At 53.9% G+C, this 7,277-nt stretch overlaps 1 long non-coding RNA gene across 1 annotated transcript; it reads right to left on the reverse strand.

Annotated features, from left to right (window-relative positions):
- Positions 1 to 374: 374 nt before the first annotated feature.
- LOC107183712 lies at positions 375 to 6,183 on the reverse strand. The gene is made up of 3 exons (XR_001514515.1): positions 4,358 to 6,183; positions 919 to 924; positions 375 to 385 (listed from the first exon to the last, which is right to left on the reverse strand). It is a non-coding gene; the product is annotated as an uncharacterized LOC107183712 (long non-coding RNA).
- Between the last annotated feature and the right edge of the window lie 1,094 nt (positions 6,184 to 7,277).

The following is a 7,277-nucleotide window of genomic DNA, read 5'->3' on the forward strand; positions in this document are numbered from 1 at the left end:
GTGAGGTCTGGAAGGCAGAGAGAGAGATCAGAAGTCATTGCTGGCCTTCTGCCCTCCCTTGTTAAGCATTGCTTGGTGTCCCATGGGAGGCAGACACTGAGAAACCTTTGCCAAGGTCCCTAGCTCTGCAAGGGCGTTTAAATTTTTTGGCTAGGACGTATCGCGTGAGTTTCCACAGCAGCGACTCTCCTGTGATGTGGAGGCTCCATTTCACTCTGTAGAAATCTCCCTGAGTGCGTGCAGCAGGCAGCAGGTTCCCTGAGAGCAGGGACCAGCAATTGTGTATCTTGAGCCGGAGCGATCTGGCATCTTTTTGCCTGCAAGTCACTTCGCTTATGAAGGAAGCAGTTCTTGGAGGACTTAGGAAGGACAGTGGCTCCAGCTGCTATATCTCCAGCCCTTGGCCGGTAGGATTGGGCTAGGATGGCGGGGTGACCGCGGAGTAGGAGGAAGAGCAGGGCAGTGGGGTCCGCAGAGGCCCACTGTGGCAGTCCCCGGCAAGCACCGGGCACACGTGGCAGATGCATGACCAGCGAATGAGTGCTCGTTCCTCTTTCCTCGTCTTCTAGTTCAGCAAAGTGAGGACCATCACCACAAGGTCGAACTCCATAAAGCAGGGCAAAGACCAGCACTTCCCCGTCTTCATGAACGAGAAGGAGGACATCTTATGGTGCACTGAAATGGAAAGGTACCCAGGCCTGGGCTGGCGTCGCGGGGCTGTCCCGGCGGGAGGGGGTCTCTCCCGGCCAGGCTGGCGTCTCGCACAGCTGCCACGTGAGCAGTGGGTACCTGGGCATTTCCTGACGTGGCCAATTCCTGGGGATGGTCCCACAGTGAGGCATCTAGAAATCAGTCCACGGGGGCCTTGGGTCCCGGATGGGGATGGTCCCACAGTGAGGCATCTAGAAATCAGTCCACGGGGGCCTTGGGTCCCGGTATCAGCACCCAGAAGAGAAAGGAATTTAAAACAAAAACCAGAGGCGGAAACACCGGAGGGCTTTGCCTGGTGAAAAGGGTTGGACATCATCTGGTTTTTCAATGTTAATCTTCAGTCCTATTTAAAAACTACATCATGTTCCCTCTCCCCCTAGCCCCCACCCCCCTTTTTTTGGTCAGATCTTTTGTTTTCTACTCTTTTCAGAGGGGTTTTCTGTTTGTTTGGGTTTTTGTTTCTTGCTGTGACTGAAACAAGAGGGTTTATTGCAGCAAAAATTAACAACAAAACATAGTAACAATACCTTGCCGAGAGAGAAGAAAAAAAGGAAATTCTATGGAAATCTATATATTGGTATTGGATTTTTTTTTTTTTTTTTTTTTACTATATATCTTTTTGTTGTTGTCTCTAGCCTGATCAGATAGGAGCACAAGCAGGGGGCGGAAAGTAGAGACACACTCAGGAGGCCGAGACCCCTCCCAGCCACTGAGCTGTCTTGCCAGCACCATTCCTGGTCATGCAGAGCAGAACCCAACTAGCAGCAGGGAGAGGACACCACAAGACCCTTTTATACAGTATTTCAGGTGCCTACCACACAGGAAACCTTGAAGAAAACCAGTTTCTAGAGCCGCTGTTACCTCTTGTTTACAGTTTATATATATATGATAGATATGAGATATATATATAAAAGGTACTGTTAACTACTGTACAACCTGACTTCATAATGGTGCTTTCAAACAGCGAGATGAGTAAAAACATCAGCTTCCATGTTGCCTTATGTGCAAAGGGTTTTAATCAAGGATGGAGAGGGGAGAAGGTCCATCACCACCCAGCTGGCTTTCCCCCTTGGCGTGCCACGGGGGTGAAGGACGGTTCGGGGACCGCGTTGCCCTGCTTCTCCCTGCCAAAAAGTGGGTGAGAGGAGGTGGTCAGGACCGTGGACAGCTGAGAGCGGGATTCATCCAGGATCACGCAATAACCTTTTGATTTTTTTTTTTTTCTCCCAAAAAAAGGAGACTCCCTCAGCAAGATGGCAGGATAAGGGGTCTCCCTTCCAAGTTTTTCACATTAGCCGATCTGAGGGCTCCTCATGGTGGGATCAGAACTGATCCAGAGTGTGGGAAAGTGACCGTTAAAAACCCCACCTGGAGCAAATAAAAAAACATACAAAACGTACTGGTGCTTTCCTGTCTAAAGTCGCCTTTTGTGTGTTCTTTTATGAGGCCCCACCATCCGCCCTCTGTGCACAAGGTGGCTTCTGGCCCTGGGATGTGATGTTTTTGGTCATCTCCAAAGGCTGCAGTTTTATACGGGGAGGCTGACGACACCTTTCGTTATAATTATTATTCTTATGGTTCTGGTTATAATTATGTTTGTTTTCAGATTTTTCGTTAAGAACACAAAAACCCAACCCACCCCCCTCCCCTTAAGGTTTCAAACCAAGGTGCGGGGAGCAGGGTGCTTCTAAGCTAGGGGTGGCCCTGGTGCCCTGGCTCCCCACCCCTCGGGCCAGGTGGGCCACCAGGTGCGGCGACAGGTGGGCGGCCCGGGAGTCCCCCAGGCCAGCCTTCCGGTGCGTCCCTTTTCTCTTCTACTTCCCCTCCTCTGGAGTCGTGTGTGTCAGGGCTGGAGGGAGGGCCGGCGTCTCTCTCCTGTGTGTGTGATGGAGTGGTGTGTATTTCTTTTCTAGTGCTTTGGTCTGGTGATGGCTGTGCTCTTAACTTGAGTCAGCAGCACCCGGAGCCCCAAGTGCACAACACTTGGTTCCACTTCCTACCGAGGCAAGCAGCCTGGTGTTGGCGGTAGGCGGGACGCCAGTGGCGGCTCCAGGGTGAGGGCCCAATGGGCGGATGCTTGCCTGGATAGATGGGGTGTAGATATGTGGCATATAGAGATATATATTTTATAATGGGAGGGGGGATGGCACCTCCTGGGACCGGCAGGGCTGGGAGGTGTGCTGTCAAGCACATGGTCCCAAGTTTGCATCCCTAGAAACGGCCTATGGTGATAGGCACTATATAAATAGATAGGGTCATGTATAAGAGATATTATGGAGTGGGGACCGGGGAGCGGGGCTCAGGAGGCTGAGCTTCGGGTCCCGCTGCAGACATAAGCCCCACGCCAATCAATCCCACACGCATACACAGGAACATGTCTATCCCGATGCATAACAGATGCACTCACCGCCAGGGAGCACCCCGCCACTCCCTCAGGAGTCAGGACTTTGTGGAGTCGGCCCTGCAGCTCTTTACCTCTGTTGCCCTGATTGCAGGTAGACTGTCAATCCCAGAAGTTGCTCGGTGCTGAAGGCAGGAAAAGGAGGAGGTTTTATTTTAGCAGGTGCTCTCCTCTAGCAGGTAGCGTGCTCTCTCTTTTGCCCCTGGTGATGTCAAAAGACTCTTCTGTTAGCAACTGTGATACTGACCTGCAACTCTAGGCACCAGTAAAGTCAGCCCTCAGCTCCCCCTACCTATTCTCCCCTCAACCAAAATGAAATTACATTCAGGTCTGTCTTGGCCAAGGGGCTTCCACTCAAAAAATAAAAAAATGGGACAGTGAACCTCATGTTTTGAATCAAGCAAATTAGTAATTTGGTGACAAAATTAAACCAAGGCTTTGAATCCCTTGCTCATTGCTCAGGAGTAAGCTCACAGCCGGTCGCCAGTGTCCTGCTCCTTTTAGGGGTGCTTAGTTCTGGACCCCAATCTACTCCTTTCCTTGTCAGATTGGCTTTGAAGATCACACCCAGTTGCTTCCCGCCAGCTCTGTGGTGGCAGGTGGTGATGGGCCAGGGGGCTGGAGTGGCCAGGAGGGGTACCGTTGCCCCTCCCTCTCTGGAGTCCCTGTACCTGACTGGTGCTTACCCGGCTCCTCGTGCTCCAGCCGCTCCCTCTGCACCTGGAGACCGCCAGCACCACTAGGAGGGCTGGGGGAGGAGGGCTGCCTCAGCAGCCCAAGGTGCTCCCTCCCCCGCTGGCCAGTGCTAGGTCTTCCCAGCCCCCAGTGTCAGGACGGCGCGGCCTTCCTCTGCAGACACTTGGAGCTTTCAGGCTCTCCTGGGTCTTTGTCCGCTGCTCGTGCGAAGGCATTCGCCTTTCCCCATGGCCCAGGCTGCACCCAAGGGGTGGTGTGGGAAGAAGCTGGGAAGCCAAGGAGGTGGCAAGCCCAAGGATCAGCACGGCCGGCCAGCTTGCTCAGGGAGGTGCGCTGTGGCTGACCCTGTAGAGCGCTTGTTCCTCCCGGCGGGGCAGCCTGACGAGGCCCTAGGGTGGACCAGGTGCCCCTCGCGGGGGTGAGAGTTCATCACCAGCCACCCCGTGGGCTCAGTCCCGCAGTAGAACGTGGTGGGTGCAGCGGACCTTGGGGACATGCCCACTTGGCCGTGCCCAGGTGCTCTTACTCCGCTTCCAACCATAGGGGGACTTCTGGGGGCAGGCCCAGGTCACCGGCTAAAGGGGAGCTGTGCTCCAACAGGCCAGTGGTCGAGGATTAAGTGGGGTCGTTACACTTGCTGTGGATGAGGCTGAGGGTGGAGGCAGTGGAGCAGGAGACACCAAACGGCCCAGGGAAGATGCTGGAGTATGTTCCCCGTGGTGTTTTCTTTCTAAAGAGCAGGCCCGTTTCCCCCCGAAAGCCAGGCTTCTAGAGACTGAGGAGGAGGCCTCCCAGTTACTGCAGGTGCCAAGTGGAGTGTGATGCCAGAGGTCTGGGGAGGTAGCCCAGCTCCTGCCAGGGCCCCAGAGCCCTCGGTCAAGGCCTGAGGCGGAAACTGGTCTCCAGCAGGCAGTGCTGGGCCCTGTTGGCCTCAGGCTGGCTGGTGCTACCCCTTTGCCCCGTGGAACCGGCTGCGGGAGCAGCAGGTGCGGATTTGCCGTTGGCAGGTGACAGTGGTGTGTTCCTGTCTGTTTTCTGTCCAGACCCCAGAGCCTTCTTGCTATTGGACATCGTGTTAGCAAAGTTCACGGGAGAGCATGCAGGACTTCGGAGCTCTGGGGACAGGCCTGGGAGTGGTTGGCTGTTGGAGATGCCCGTGTGATTTTTGGTGGGTCGCGAAGGTGCAGGTCAGGACAGGCAGACCCAGTGGGAAGACTGTTGGACATGGGAGTCGTCTCACGAAGGGCTGGCTCCCTGCTCTTCCTGCTTAGCCGGCAATTCTGGGGACGCCTGGGTGGGAGTAGCCACCATCTCCACACAGGAGGTCTGGGACAGGAGCAGGAAGGACAGCTCAGCGGGCCTCCTGGGAAAGGACGTAGGAAAACTGGAACCAGTCGTCCTCACATCTTTGATGGTAGACATAGACGTGGAGTGAATGCTGGAGGTGGTTGTGAACGCCTGTCGCCACTCTGCTTGGTGCAGAGTCGCTGTGGCCCTGGTATCTTTCAGAGGTCGTTTTCGGAAACGTACAGGCACGCCCTGGAGCTGCGGGCGAGGGCCCTGGGGCCTGACTGGCACTGAGGTCTGAGGAGGGCAGGCGGTTCCTTTGTGAGGGGAGCAGCAGAGCCAAGGTTTGGGTGAGAACTGAGTTTCTAGCCAGGCTCCGGTTTGATCTGAATTTGTCATCTGTTGTCCAGTCCGGTTGCTCCCAGGCCTTGTGATTAGAGGTGACCCTGGAGTTGTCCTGCCCTCTGGCGGGAAGCAGCGGAGCCCTTCCTCCAGCCCAGGATGGGAAGGTGTGTGGAGGGCTGGCCCTGCCCTGCTGAGGCCAGTGTGTGGAGGATCCGGGAAGAGAGGGCGTAGATGAGGATGGACTCGGCTGGCAGGAGCTCTCGAGTCTTTCCATCTCGGTAAAGGAAGGCGGGTCTTTGGGAAGCAGGGCAGCCCGCCCCGCACCTGTGTCTTGCAGGGACCCAACCGAGGGGGCCTTTGGTCGGTGACCGCTTGCTCGTCGCTGTTCTAGGCAGTGGAGTTTGGGGGAGGCTGTATACCAGGTCTCAAGCAGCCAGGACAAGGATGGAAGGTCCCTCTTCTAGTTGTGACCGGCTAACTTGCCCGAATGGAGGCCCAAGGACTCCTGAACTGGAAACCTCCCCCTATGCGCGCCCGGGAGGGGCGTGGGAGGGCGGCTTTCTCAAACCCCAGTCCAGCGGCCTCCAGCCCCGAGCCCGAGGGCATGAGCAGGGATCGAAAGCCTCACCCTAGTCCCATTTCACTTCACAGACTGATTTGGCCACACAGCCCTAGAACCCAACAACCAACCACCACAAAAAGAAAAGGCCGAAATTCCTTAGAATACGCAGAGGGAGGAGGTGACTCAACAAGGTGCTAAAAACATTTTATTAAAAATATATATTGTTAAATTAAGTCTGCTGTCTGGACAATGACTGTTTGTTTTGTTTTCTTGTAGTGAAGTTTAAAAGAGACTATTATTTTACTCTGATATATTATTATTAAAAAGGCATTTTAACTTTGTACTTGAAAACTAAATGAGCGATTTCATGTGTTTTAGCTGAGGCATTGAAGTAGCGGGTGCTTATTTGTGGGAAACCATGTATTCATACTGAAGAATAAACTCCGTAGCCGATTTGGTAATAACTTTCCCTGTTACAGACGATTTCGCTTTGGCCCCGTTGGCAGAGCACTGTCACTCCACATTCCACGCAGCTCAATGCAGGACTTCCTCCCCGCCCCGCCCCGGTCCTGGCCTGCCCTTTCTCTTCAGTTCCTCTCTTTTCCTTTCATTGTTTTTCTCCTGGTTCCAGCATCCTTTCACCACTGTATTATTATTTTTTTTTAGGGTTGCTTCTCTATTTATTGACAATAATAATGTACATTTCACAGTCTGGTTCTGGGACACCCGGGTGGGGCGGGTGCAAGGGGCCCGAGTGGGTCCCCAGCCCGGCCGCCAGTGTCCTGTTGTATCTCTGTGTGTGATGCTCGTGACATAGCTGTTTATGAAATAATTAAAGAGGTCAATGCGTACAGCCGATGTAGAAAGTCTGTCAGTTCCGCCTTCATCACATTTTTTTTGTGCCCAGAAGAATATAATAAAGCTCCTTTCTAATGTACTTGTGCTGGAGAACACTTGAATAAATGGACTGTTTTTGTGCAAAAAGAAAAAACGGAACAAGCACCGCAATAATGTCCTTTTGTCTCGCGTCTCCTCTCCCCTGACATGGCTGCTTGCAGCCGTCTCCGGAGGGTTAACCACCAGCTCTGGGTCCGGACGATGCAGGTCCTCTTTAAAACATCACCTGCCTGGACGTTCCGTGGGGACTGCGAACGGGGTGGAAAAAAGGACAGTGTGGTTGACTCGAAGCTCAGAGATAAGTTACAGGGAGACACGTTTGCCGGAAAATCGAATTCTGCCCTGGGATGAGCGACAGTTTTCAGTCCCTTAAGTGCC

Source organism: Myotis davidii, unplaced genomic scaffold (assembly GCF_000327345.1).
Source record: "Myotis davidii unplaced genomic scaffold, ASM32734v1 scaffold238, whole genome shotgun sequence".
NCBI lineage: Eukaryota > Metazoa > Chordata > Mammalia > Chiroptera > Vespertilionidae > Myotis > Myotis davidii.